We start from the raw sequence: 13,171 nt of genomic DNA, 5'->3' as shown, positions 1-13,171 counted from the left end.
CCTTTTCTTTTTCCTTGATTTGTTCTAGTAGAATATCATATTTCCTTGATTTTTCTCTTTTAATAAAAGCTCCTTGCTTGATAAGGATGCCTCTAGCTACTGCTTTGTGAGCTGACCAAGTAGTTGTTAAGGGCATATTAGGGGAGTGATTAAGTTTAAAATATTCCTGTATTTCAACAGAGAGTTTATCCAGGAAGGATTTATTTGTTATAAGTGAATTATTCAGTCTCCAAAAGGATGGTTTGTTAGCTGTTAGGTGATCGTCCAGTGTGATGTGTACAGGCGCATGGTCAGACCACGTTTTCATACCAATAGATGTATTAAGGACTTTTTGTAATAGTATTTTGTCTGTTAGAAAGAAATCTATTCTGGAGTGAGTCTTGTGTACGTGAGAAAAGAACGAGAAATCTCTTTCTGAGGTGTGGAATATTCTCCAGGGGTCGTAGAGATCGTTCCATGCTAGTTGTTTGTCTATAAGAGTAATATTGTGGGGGGTTTTGGAAGAGGAGTCCATCCTAGATGGGCAAGAATTAAAGTCTCCTCCTAATAGGAGTCGTCCTTGTCGTACTGTTTCAATCTTAGAACATAATTTTTGTAGGAAAGATTTTTGAGAGGAATTGGGTCCGTATACGGCCACTAATGTTAATAGATCGTTATTAATTCGGCCGACAAAGATGATATATCTCCCATTGGGATCTGATGTGACAGACTGGGGTTCTACTGTAAGGTCCTTGTGGAAGGCCATTAGTACTCCTCTTTTTTTTTTTGAGAAATTGCTGTGGTATACTAATGGGAATGAATTATTTTTGCAAAGGTGAGTATCTTTCCCTATCAGGTGGGTTTCTTGAGCAAAAATAATATGTGTTGGGGATTTTTTGACCTCAGACCAGAATAGATGGCGTTTGTACAGGGAATTCAGGCCTCGAACGTTATACGAAGAAATGTTTAAAGGCATTTATAAATCAAATCGCTAGTGGGTTGCGTGTCAACTATAAAGTTAGAGTATTTATCTGCATAGGATGTTATCTGATAGTGTACCAGCTCTAAAGTAAAAAGCATAACTAACCAAATTAACTTTAACCTACAACAAAACATAATTCTGGTAAGTAGCATATACATAACATAGAAAATGAAAGAACTGATCTTGAAGAGTAGAAATATAGTATTCCTGTCTAAAGAACTTTGAAGCTTGTGTGCCATAGTTCAAGAAGCACACGCCAGTGTGGGGGAAAGAAAAAGATGACTCTGATATAATCCCAGAGTATAGGCCATTTAGTGCAGGCGTTATGGGTCTTCAGTTATGTTTCCCTTGTCGTTGCCATTCTTGGGGCAGTTTAGATCCTCCAGGTTGGGACGAGGATGAGGAGGGTAGATCTGGGATGGCGATGTTGAGTTGCCTAAAAAGTTTATATCCTGTCTCTGTGGAGGATATTGCATATTGCCTGTTTTTATAAGAGAAGAGCAGCTTTGTGGGGAACCCCCATTTGTATGGGAGTTGGAGATCTCTTAAAGCTTTAGTGAAGGGTTGTAGCTTCTTTCTATGTTGTAAAGTGTGGGCAGAGAGGTCTGCGTATAGGTGGATATTAGCGTATGGGTCAGGTAGAGAACCTGATTTGCGTACTGCTCCTAGTAGGTCTTCTTTCACCTGATAAAAGAGAAAGCGAGCAATGACATCCCTTGGGATTGAGTCGGCTAGGTGTTGTGGTTTGGGGAGCCGATGTGCCCGATCGATTGTGAGTTCTATGTCGGGAGTGTTAGGTAGAGCTGCTTTAGTGAGGGTTTGTAGGTACTTTTTCAAGTCAGATGTTTGAATCTTCTCTGGGATCCCCCTGAATTTTAAATTATTTCTTCTATTGCGATCCTCCATGTCTGCTGCCTTTGCTTTCAACCATGCAATATCAGTGGATTGTGCAGCTGAGGAGTCCACCATTGCATTATGTTCTTGAATTACATCAGATAATGCTTCCTCAGTATGGCTGACCCTGTTTCCCAGGTCAGATATTTCAGATTGCAGGTTGTTGGTTATGTTGGATATGTCTATTAGAAGGGAAGCCCTGAAGGACATCAGAATGTCCTTAATGAACGTTTGTGAGGCTGGTGTGTCTGCCGCCGGGAAGGCCTCCATAGAGAGTGACAGGGGGGAGATCGTCAGGGGGGTAGGGGAAGAGCTTACCCTCTCCTCTGTAGATTCTCTCCGGGCTCTCGATTTTGCTGGGCTGTCTGATGGGGAGGAATCTTTTGGAGTCTCGCCGCCCTGGAAGGTGGTTGTATCCCCGCTGTGCGGATCGTCAGTGTGCGGCTGTGTTGTGGGCGCACCGGCGCCATCTTGGGACAGCGTGGAGCGGCGGTTTCCTCGGGCCTGGAAGAAGTCTGTGACTTTCTTCGGTGGCGCCGCGTTTTTCTTCCTCTTGTTTGAGGTGTTGGTCTCCATGCTGTTGTCCTCTTCCATCCTGGGGCACAGATGTCGCTGGGGAATGTCGGTGAGAGCCGCTTTGACCTGCACTAAAGCGGGAGCACTCTCACAGCACGTCCGTTCTCCTCGCTGCGTAGGCCACGCCCCCCCGGGCTGCCCATTCTGACATTACACCTCCGGCCCCGGAACCAGCATGCACAATACTCGGTGCGTAAGGGAGCTTCCGGGCTGCCCATTCTGACATTACACCTCCGGCCCCGGAACCAGCATGCACAATACTCGGTGCGTAAGGGAGCTTCCGGGCTGCCCAATCTGACATTACACCTCCGGCCCCGGAACCAGCATGCATGATACTCAGTGAGGAAGGCTGCTTCCGGGCTGCCCATTCTGACATTACACCTCCGGCCCCGGAACCAGCATGCATGATACTCAGTGAGGAAGGCTGCTTCCGGGCTGCCCATTCTGACATTACACCTCCAGCCCCGGAACCAGCATGCATGATACTCAATGAGGAAGGCTGCTTCCGGGCTGCCCAATCTGACATTACACCTCCGGCCCCGGAACCAGCATGCACAATACTTGGTGCGTAAGGGAGCTTCCGGGCTGCCCATTCTGACATTACACCTCCGGCCCCGGAACCAGCATGCACAATACTCGGTGCGTAAGGGAGCTTCCGGGCTGCCCATTCTGACATTACACCTCCGGCCCCGGAACCAGCTTGCACAATACTCGGTGCGTAAGGGAGCTTCCGGGCTGCCCATTCTGACATTACACCTCCAGCCCCGGAACCAGCATGCATGATACTCAGTGAGGAAGGCTGCTTCCGGGCTGCCCAATCTGACATTACACCTCCAGCCCCGGAACCAGCATGCATGATACTCAGTGAGGAAGGCTGCTTCCGGGCTGCCCATTCTGACATTACACCCCCGGCCCCGGAACCAGCATGCATGATACTCAGTGAGGAAGGCTGCTTCCGGGCTGCCCAATCTGACATTACACCTCCGGCCCCGGAACCAGCATGCATGATACTCAGTGAGGAAGGCTGCTTCCGGGCTGCCCATTCTGACATTACACCTCCGGCCCCGGAACCAGCATGCATGATACTCAGTGAGGAAGGCTGCTTCCGGGCTGCCCATTCTGACATTACACCTCCGGCCCCGGAACCAGCATGCATGATACTCAGTGAGGAAGGCTGCTTCCGGGCTGCCCAATCTGACATTACACCTCCGGCCCCGGAACCAGCATGCATGATACTCAGTGAGGAAGGCTGCTTCCGGGCTGCCCATTCTGACATTACACCTCCGGCCCCAGAACCAGCATGCATGATACTCAGTGAGGAAGGCTGCTTCCGGGCTGCCCAATCAGACATTACACCTCCAGCCCCTGAACCAGCATGCATAATACTCAGTGAGGAAGGCTGCTTCCGGGCTGCCCAATCTGACATTACACCTCCGGCCCCGGAACCAGCATGCATGATACTCAGTGAGGAAGGCTGCTTCCGGGCTGCCCATTCTGACATTACACCTCCGGCCCCGGAACCAGCATGCACAATACTCGGTGCGTAAGGGAGCTTCCGGGCTGCCCATTCTGACATTACACCTCCGGCCCCGGAACCAGCATGCACAATACTCGGTGCGTAAGGGAGCTTCCGGGCTGCCCATTCTGACATTACACCTCCGGCCCCGGAACCAGCATGCACGATACTCGGTGCGTAAGGGAGCTTCCGGGCTGCCCATTCTGACATTACACCTCCGGCCCCGGAACCAGCATGCACGATACTCAGTGAGGAAGGCTGCTTCCGGGCTGCCCAATCTGACATTACACCTCCAGCCCCTGAACCAGCATGCACGATACTCAGTGAGGAAGGCTGCTTCCGGGCTGCCCATTCTGACATTACACCTCCAGCCCCGGAACCAGCATGCATGATACTCAGTGAGGAAGGCTGCTTCCGGGCTGCCCATTCTGACATTACACCTCCAGCCCCGGAACCAGCATGCATGATACTCAGTGAGGAAGGCTGCTTCCGGGCTGCCCAATCTGACATTACACCTCCAGCCCCGGAACCAGCATGCATGATACTCAGTGAGGAAGGCTGCTTCCGGGCTGCCCAATCTGACATTACACCTCCAGCCCCGGAACCAGCATGCATGATACTCAGTGAGGAAGGCTGCTTCCGGGCTGCCCAATCTGACATTACACCTCCGGCCCCGGAACCAGCATGCATGATACTCAGTGAGGAAGGCTGCTTCCGGGCTGCCCAATCTGACATTACACCTCCAGCCCCGGAACCAGCATGCATGATACTCAGTGAGGAAGGCTGCTTCCGGGCTGCCCAATCTGACATTACACCTCCGGCCCCGGAACCAGCATGCATGATACTCAGTGAGGAAGGCTGCTTCCGGGCTGCCCAATCTGACATTACTCCTCCAGCCCCGGAACCAGCATGCATAATACTCAGTGAGGAAGGCTGCTTCCGGGCTGCCCATTCTGACATTACTCCTCCAGCCCCGGAACCAGCATGCATGATACTCAGTGAGGAAGGCTGCTTCCGGGCTGCCCAATCTGACATTACACCTCCGGCCCCGGAACCAGCATGCATGATACTCAGTGAGGAAGGCTGCTTCCGGGCTGCCCAATCTGACATTACACCTCCAGCCCCGGAACCAGCATGCATGATACTCAGTGAGGAAGGCTGCTTCCGGGCTGCCCAATCTGACATTACACCTCCAGCCCCGGAACCAGCATGCATGATACTCAGTGAGGAAGGCTGCTTCCGGGCTGCCCATTCTGACATTACACCTCCAGCCCCGGAACCAGCATGCATGATACTCAGTGAGGAAGGCTGCTTCCGGGCTGCCCAATCTGACATTACTCCGTGGCAGTGAAGTAGGCTGACGTGCGTGACGTGGCTATGTTTAGAGAAGCTTAGCAGGAGGTGTGGCTGCGCTGCAGAGGGCGGAGCAAGGAGGGACACATGGCAGTAGGGGCGTGCTTACGGGGAGGGGGCGGAGCTGTAGAAGTGTGACAGGGCAGAATTCTGAGTGGGAGGGGCGGAGCTCTATAGTGAGTGATAGCGGCGGGGGCGGGGCAGAGTGGCGACACGGCAGGAGGGGGCGGGGCCGCGCGGTGAGTGACAGCGGCAGGGGGCGGGCCCGCGTGGAACATATGGAATGTTGGAGCACGTGGAGCGGAGCGCTGAGCGGTTACATTGTATCCCAGGCTGTGCTGCTCTCCCTGCAGCCGCCGCCTCCCGCTTCCCCCCCCCCGGGCAGCGTGCTGCACCCCCCCTCCCCCATCACTGCCGCCTCCCCTCCCCCCCTGACATCCATGCTCCCCCCCCCCGCACCTCTCTCCCTCCCCGCTGCTCCGCTCACCTGTCACCGCCCGATCACCCTCCTCCACCACTACCGACCAGCCGCTGCTGCTGCTGCCTCCTCCTGCCGGACGTGACGTCACCCACCCCCCACAGGCCACGCCCCCTCCGGACCAACACACTCACACATGGCTCCGGTTACAGCTCTGACACTGACATGGGTCTGCCTCTCATACATGTCTCCACAGCCCCGGAACAAGCATGCAGCACATCAGCTGCTCTGACACAAGTGTGACTACATTAGCTGCATGCTTGTTTCTGCTGTGTGATTCAGACACTACAGCAGCCAGAGAGATCAGCAGGACTGCCAGGCAACTGGTATTGTCTAACAGGAAATAAATATGGCAGCCTCCATATACTTAACACTACAGTTGTCCCTTTAAAGTGTACCGAAAATGAAATAAAATAATGATGTATGCATATCTGGGGCTTCCTCCAGGCTTATTGCACCCCCCGCCATCCACTTTCGCCCTCCGGTTCATCTGTAACAGGTCCCTGGACAGTCCTCCAGTCAGTGCAGTCCAGCCGCACACTCCCCCGTAGCTCGCCTCTCCCACCCCCAGGAAGCATACTGTGCACCCCATCCCCTGTAGCACCCCATCCCCTGTAGCTCCCCCTCCCCCCCCCCCCCCCCTGGAGCGTACTGTGCTGGTACAGAAGCTGCAGGCAGCGGAGGACAGAGGTGTGGGAGCGATCCAGGCGGATGGGGCTGGAGGAAGTGACGGGACCCACTGCAGGAGCTGCAGGCAGAGGAGGACGGCGGTGTGGGAGCGATTGGAGGGGCTGGAGGAAGTGACGGGACCCGGTGCAGGTGCTGCAGGCAGCAGAGGACAGAGGTGTGGGAGCGATACGGGCGGATGGGGCTGGAGGAAGTGACGGGACCGGTGCAGAAGCTGCAGAAAGCGGAGGACAGCGGTGTGGGAGCGATACGGGCGGATGGGGCTGGAGGAAGTGACGGGACCCGGTGCAGGAGCTGCAGGCAGAGGAGGACGGCGGTGTGGGAGCGATTGGAGGGGCTGGAGGAAGTGACGGAACCGGTGCAGGAGCTTCAGGCAGCGGAGTACAGGCGGTGTGGGACCAATCGGAGGGGAGGGGCTGGAGGAAGTGACGGGACCGGTGCAGAAGCTGTAGGCAGCAGAGGACAGAGGTGTGGGAGCGATACGGGCGGATGGGGCTGGAGGAAGTGACGGGACCCGGTGCAGGAGCTGCAGGCAGTGGAGTAAAGGCGGCGTGGGAGCAATCGGAGGGGAGGGGCTGGAGGAAGTGACGGGACCGGTGCAGAAGCTGCAGGCAGAGGAGAACGGCGGTGGGGGAGCTATCCAGGCGGATGGGGCTGGAGGAAGTTACGGGACCCGGTGCAGAAGCTGCAGGCAGCGGAGTAAAGGCGGCGTGGGAGCAATCGGAGGGGAGGGGCTGGAGGAAGTGACGGGACCGGTGCAGAAGCTGCAGGCAGAGGAGAACGGCGGTGGGGGAGCTATCCAGGCGGATGGGGCTGGAGGAAGTTACGGGACCCGGTGCAGAAGCTGCAGGCAGCGGAGGACAGCGGCGTGGGAGCGATCCAGGCGGATGTGGCTGGAGGAAGTGACGGGACCCGGTGCAGAAGCTGCAGGCAGCGGAGGACGGCGGTGTGGGAGCGATCGGAGGGGGCTGGAGGAAGTGACGGGACCCGGTGCAGAAGCTGCAGGCAGCGGAGGACAGCGGCGTGGGAGCGATCCAGGCGGATGGGGCTGGAGGAAGTGACGGGACCCGGTGCAGGAGCTTCAGGCAGTGGAGTAAAGGCGGCGTGGGAGCAATCGGAGGGGAGGGGAGGGGCTGGAGGAAGTGACGGGACCGGTGCAGAAGCTGCAGGCAGAGGAGAACAGCGGTGGGGGAGCGATCCAGGCGGATGGGGCTGGAGGAAGTGACGGGACCCGGTGCAGAAGCTGCAGGCAGCGGAGGACAGCGGCGTGGGAGCGATCCAGGCGGATGGGGCTGGAGGAAGTGACGGGACCCGGTGCAGGAGCTGCAGGCAGTGGAGTACAGGCGGCGTGGGAGTGATCGGAGGGGAGGGGGCTGGAGGAAGTGACGGGACCCGGTGCAGAAGCTGCAGGCAGCGGAGGACAGCGGCGTGGGAGTGATCCAGGCGGATGTGGCTGGAGGAAGTGACGGGACCCGGTGCAGAAGCTGCAGGCAGTGGAGGACAGCGGCGTGGGAGCGATCGGAGGGGCTGGAGGAAGTGACGGGACCCGGTGCAGAAGCTGCAGGCAGCGGAGTACAGGCGGTGTGTGAACGATACGGGCGGATGGGGCTGGAGGAAGTGATGGGACCCGGTGCAGAAGCTGCAGGCAGCGGAGTACAGGCGGTGTGGGAACGATACGGGCGGATGGGGCTGGAGCAAGTGACGGGACCCGGTGCAGGAGCTGCAGGCAGTGGAGTACAGGCGGCGTGGGAGCAATCAGAGGGGACGGGGCTGGAGGAAGTGATGGAACCCGGTGCAGAAGCTGCAGGCAGTGGAGTACAGGCGGCATGGGAGCGATCCAGGTGGATGGGGCTGGAGGAAGTGACAGGACCTGGTGCAGGAGCTGCAGGCAGCGGAGGATGGTGGTGTGGGAGCGATCGGAGGGGAGGGGGCTGCAGGAAGTGACGGGACCCGGTGCAGGAGCTGCAGGCAGTGGAGTACAGGCGGCGTGGGAGTGATCGGAGGGGAGGGGCTGGAGGAAGTGACGGGACCGGTGCAGAAGCTGCAGGCAGAGGAGAACGGCGGTGGGGGAGCTATCCAGGCGGATGGGGCTGGAGGAAGTGACGGGACCGGTGCAGAAGCTGCAGAAAGCGGAGGACAGCGGTGTGGGAGCGATACGGGCGGATGGGGCTGGAGGAAGTGACGGGACCCGGTGCAGGAGCTGCAGGCAGAGGAGGACGGCGGTGTGGGAGCGATTGGAGGGGCTGGAGGAAGTGACGGAACCGGTGCAGGAGCTTCAGGCAGTGGAGTACAGGCGGTGTGGGACCAATCGGAGGGGAGGGGCTGGAGGAAGTGACGGGACCGGTGCAGAAGCTGTAGGCAGCAGAGGACAGAGGTGTGGGAGCGATACGGGCGGATGGGGCTGGAGGAAGTGACGGGACCCGGTGCAGGAGCTGCAGGCAGTGGAGTAAAGGCGGCGTGGGAGCAATCGGAGGGGAGGGGCTGGAGGAAGTGCCGGGACCGGTGCAGAAGCTGCAGGCAGAGGAGAACGGCGGTGGGGGAGCTATCCAGGCGGATGGGGCTGGAGGAAGTTACGGGACCCGGTGCAGAAGCTGCAGGCAGCGGAGTAAAGGCGGCGTGGGAGCAATCGGAGGGGAGGGGCTGGAGGAAGTGACGGGACCGGTGCAGAAGCTGCAGGCAGAGGAGAACGGCGGTGGGGGAGCTATCCAGGCGGATGGGGCTGGAGGAAGTTACGGGACCCGGTGCAGAAGCTGCAGGCAGCGGAGGACAGCGGCGTGGGAGCGATCCAGGCGGATGTGGCTGGAGGAAGTGACGGGACCCGGTGCAGAAGCTGCAGGCAGCGGAGGACGGCGGTGTGGGAGCGATCGGAGGGGGCTGGAGGAAGTGACGGGACCCGGTGCAGAAGCTGCAGGCAGCGGAGGACAGCGGCGTGGGAGCGATCCAGGCGGATGGGGCTGGAGGAAGTGACGGGACCCGGTGCAGGAGCTTCAGGCAGTGGAGTAAAGGCGGCGTGGGAGCAATCGGAGGGGAGGGGAGGGGCTGGAGGAAGTGACGGGACCGGTGCAGAAGCTGCAGGCAGAGGAGAACAGCGGTGGGGGAGCGATCCAGGCGGATGGGGCTGGAGGAAGTGACGGGACCCGGTGCAGAAGCTGCAGGCAGCGGAGGACAGCGGCGTGGGAGCGATCCAGGCGGATGGGGCTGGAGGAAGTGACGGGACCCGGTGCAGGAGCTGCAGGCAGTGGAGTACAGGCGGCGTGGGAGTGATCGGAGGGGAGGGGCTGGAGGAAGTGACGGGACCCGGTGCAGAAGCTGCAGGCAGCGGAGGACAGCGGCGTGGGAGTGATCCAGGCGGATGTGGCTGGAGGAAGTGACGGGACCCGGTGCAGAAGCTGCAGGCAGTGGAGGACAGCGGCGTGGGAGCGATCGGAGGGGCTGGAGGAAGTGACGGGACCCGGTGCAGAAGCTGCAGGCAGCGGAGTACAGGCGGTGTGTGAACGATACGGGCGGATGGGGCTGGAGGAAGTGATGGGACCCGGTGCAGAAGCTGCAGGCAGCGGAGTACAGGCGGTGTGGGAACGATACGGGCGGATGGGGCTGGAGCAAGTGACGGGACCCGGTGCAGGAGCTGCAGGCAGTGGAGTACAGGCGGCGTGGGAGCAATCAGAGGGGACGGGGCTGGAGGAAGTGATGGAACCCGGTGCAGAAGCTGCAGGCAGTGGAGTACAGGCGGCATGGGAGCGATCCAGGTGGATGGGGCTGGAGGAAGTGACAGGACCTGGTGCAGGAGCTGCAGGCAGCGGAGGATGGTGGTGTGGGAGCGATCGGAGGGGAGGGGGCTGCAGGAAGTGACGGGACCCGGTGCAGGAGCTGCAGGCAGTGGAGTACAGGCGGCGTGGGAGTGATCGGAGGGGAGGGGCTGGAGGAAGTGACGGGACCGGTGCAGAAGCTGCAGGCAGAGGAGAACGGCGGTGGGGGAGCTATCCAGGCGGATGGGGCTGGAGGAAGTGACGGGACCGGTGCAGAAGCTGCAGAAAGCGGAGGACAGCGGTGTGGGAGCGATACGGGCGGATGGGGCTGGAGGAAGTGACGGGACCCGGTGCAGGAGCTGCAGGCAGAGGAGGACGGCGGTGTGGGAGCGATTGGAGGGGCTGGAGGAAGTGACGGAACCGGTGCAGGAGCTTCAGGCAGCGGAGTACAGGCGGTGTGGGACCAATCGGAGGGGAGGGGCTGGAGGAAGTGACGGGACCGGTGCAGAAGCTGTAGGCAGCAGAGGACAGAGGTGTGGGAGCGATACGGGCGGATGGGGCTGGAGGAAGTGACGGGACCCGGTGCAGGAGCTGCAGGCAGTGGAGTAAAGGCGGCGTGGGAGCAATCGGAGGGGAGGGGCTGGAGGAAGTGCCGGGACCGGTGCAGAAGCTGCAGGCAGAGGAGAACGGCGGTGGGGGAGCTATCCAGGCGGATGGGGCTGGAGGAAGTTACGGGACCCGGTGCAGAAGCTGCAGGCAGCGGAGTAAAGGCGGCGTGGGAGCAATCGGAGGGGAGGGGCTGGAGGAAGTGACGGGACCGGTGCAGAAGCTGCAGGCAGAGGAGAACGGCGGTGGGGGAGCTATCCAGGCGGATGGGGCTGGAGGAAGTTACGGGACCCGGTGCAGAAGCTGCAGGCAGCGGAGTAAAGGCGGCGTGGGAGCAATCGGAGGGGAGGGGCTGGAGGAAGTGACGGGACCGGTGCAGAAGCTGCAGGCAGAGGAGAACGGCGGTGGGGGAGCTATCCAGGCGGATGGGGCTGGAGGAAGTTACGGGACCCGGTGCAGAAGCTGCAGGCAGCGGAGGACAGCGGCGTGGGAGCGATCCAGGCGGATGTGGCTGGAGGAAGTGACGGGACCCGGTGCAGAAGCTGCAGGCAGCGGAGGACGGCGGTGTGGGAGCGATCGGAGGGGGCTGGAGGAAGTGACGGGACCCGGTGCAGAAGCTGCAGGCAGCGGAGGACAGCGGCGTGGGAGCGATCCAGGCGGATGGGGCTGGAGGAAGTGACGGGACCCGGTGCAGGAGCTTCAGGCAGTGGAGTAAAGGCGGCGTGGGAGCAATCGGAGGGGAGGGGAGGGGCTGGAGGAAGTGACGGGACCGGTGCAGAAGCTGCAGGCAGAGGAGAACAGCGGTGGGGGAGCGATCCAGGCGGATGGGGCTGGAGGAAGTGACGGGACCCGGTGCAGAAGCTGCAGGCAGCGGAGGACAGCGGCGTGGGAGCGATCCAGGCGGATGGGGCTGGAGGAAGTGACGGGACCCGGTGCAGGAGCTGCAGGCAGTGGAGTACAGGCGGCGTGGGAGTGATCGGAGGGGAGGGGGCTGGAGGAAGTGACGGGACCCGGTGCAGAAGCTGCAGGCAGCGGAGGACAGCGGCGTGGGAGTGATCCAGGCGGATGTGGCTGGAGGAAGTGACGGGACCCGGTGCAGAAGCTGCAGGCAGTGGAGGACAGCGGCGTGGGAGCGATCGGAGGGGCTGGAGGAAGTGACGGGACCCGGTGCAGAAGCTGCAGGCAGCGGAGTACAGGCGGTGTGTGAACGATACGGGCGGATGGGGCTGGAGGAAGTGATGGGACCCGGTGCAGAAGCTGCAGGCAGCGGAGTACAGGCGGTGTGGGAACGATACGGGCGGATGGGGCTGGAGCAAGTGACGGGACCCGGTGCAGGAGCTGCAGGCAGTGGAGTACAGGCGGCGTGGGAGCAATCAGAGGGGACGGGGCTGGAGGAAGTGATGGAACCCGGTGCAGAAGCTGCAGGCAGTGGAGTACAGGCGGCATGGGAGCGATCCAGGTGGATGGGGCTGGAGGAAGTGACAGGACCTGGTGCAGGAGCTGCAGGCAGCGGAGGATGGTGGTGTGGGAGCGATCGGAGGGGAGGGGGCTGCAGGAAGTGACGGGACCCGGTGCAGGAGCTGCAGGCAGTGGAGTACAGGCGGCGTGGGAGTGATCGGAGGGGAGGGGCTGGAGGAAGTGACGGGACCGGTGCAGAAGCTGCAGGCAGAGGAGAACGGCGGTGGGGGAGCTATCCAGGCGGATGGGGCTGGAGGAAGTGACGGGACCGGTGCAGAAGCTGCAGAAAGCGGAGGACAGCGGTGTGGGAGCGATACGGGCGGATGGGGCTGGAGGAAGTGACGGGACCCGGTGCAGGAGCTGCAGGCAGAGGAGGACGGCGGTGTGGGAGCGATTGGAGGGGCTGGAGGAAGTGACGGAACCGGTGCAGGAGCTTCAGGCAGCGGAGTACAGGCGGTGTGGGACCAATCGGAGGGGAGGGGCTGGAGGAAGTGACGGGACCGGTGCAGAAGCTGTAGGCAGCAGAGGACAGAGGTGTGGGAGCGATACGGGCGGATGGGGCTGGAGGAAGTGACGGGACCCGGTGCAGGAGCTGCAGGCAGTGGAGTAAAGGCGGCGTGGGAGCAATCGGAGGGGAGGGGCTGGAGGAAGTGCCGGGACCGGTGCAGAAGCTGCAGGCAGAGGAGAACGGCGGTGGGGGAGCTATCCAGGCGGATGGGGCTGGAGGAAGTTACGGGACCCGGTGCAGAAGCTGCAGGCAGCGGAGTAAAGGCGGCGTGGGAGCAATCGGAGGGGAGGGGCTGGAGGAAGTGACGGGACCGGTGCAGAAGCTGCAGGCAGAGGAGAACGGCGGTGGGGGAGCTATCCAGGCGGATGGGGCTGGAGGAAGTTACGGG

At 60.4% G+C, this 13,171-nt stretch overlaps 1 protein-coding gene across 1 annotated transcript in view; it reads right to left on the bottom strand.

The window, feature by feature from the left end:
• LOC137562206 (programmed cell death protein 4-like) overlaps window positions 1–5,875 on the bottom strand; it is a 37,147-nt gene extending 31,272 nt beyond the window's left edge. The window contains exon 1 of the mRNA XM_068273539.1: window positions 5,788–5,875. The gene's annotated coding sequence lies outside the window, so the exon portion shown is untranslated. The remainder of the gene's footprint in view (window positions 1–5,787) is intronic.
• Window positions 5,876–13,171: the final 7,296 nt, after the last annotated feature.

Source organism: Hyperolius riggenbachi, chromosome 1, assembly GCF_040937935.1.
Source record: "Hyperolius riggenbachi isolate aHypRig1 chromosome 1, aHypRig1.pri, whole genome shotgun sequence".
Classification (NCBI taxonomy): domain Eukaryota; kingdom Metazoa; phylum Chordata; class Amphibia; order Anura; family Hyperoliidae; genus Hyperolius; species Hyperolius riggenbachi.
The sequence above is the reverse complement of the archived record's forward strand: the minus strand, read 5'-3'. Positions and strand labels throughout refer to the sequence as shown.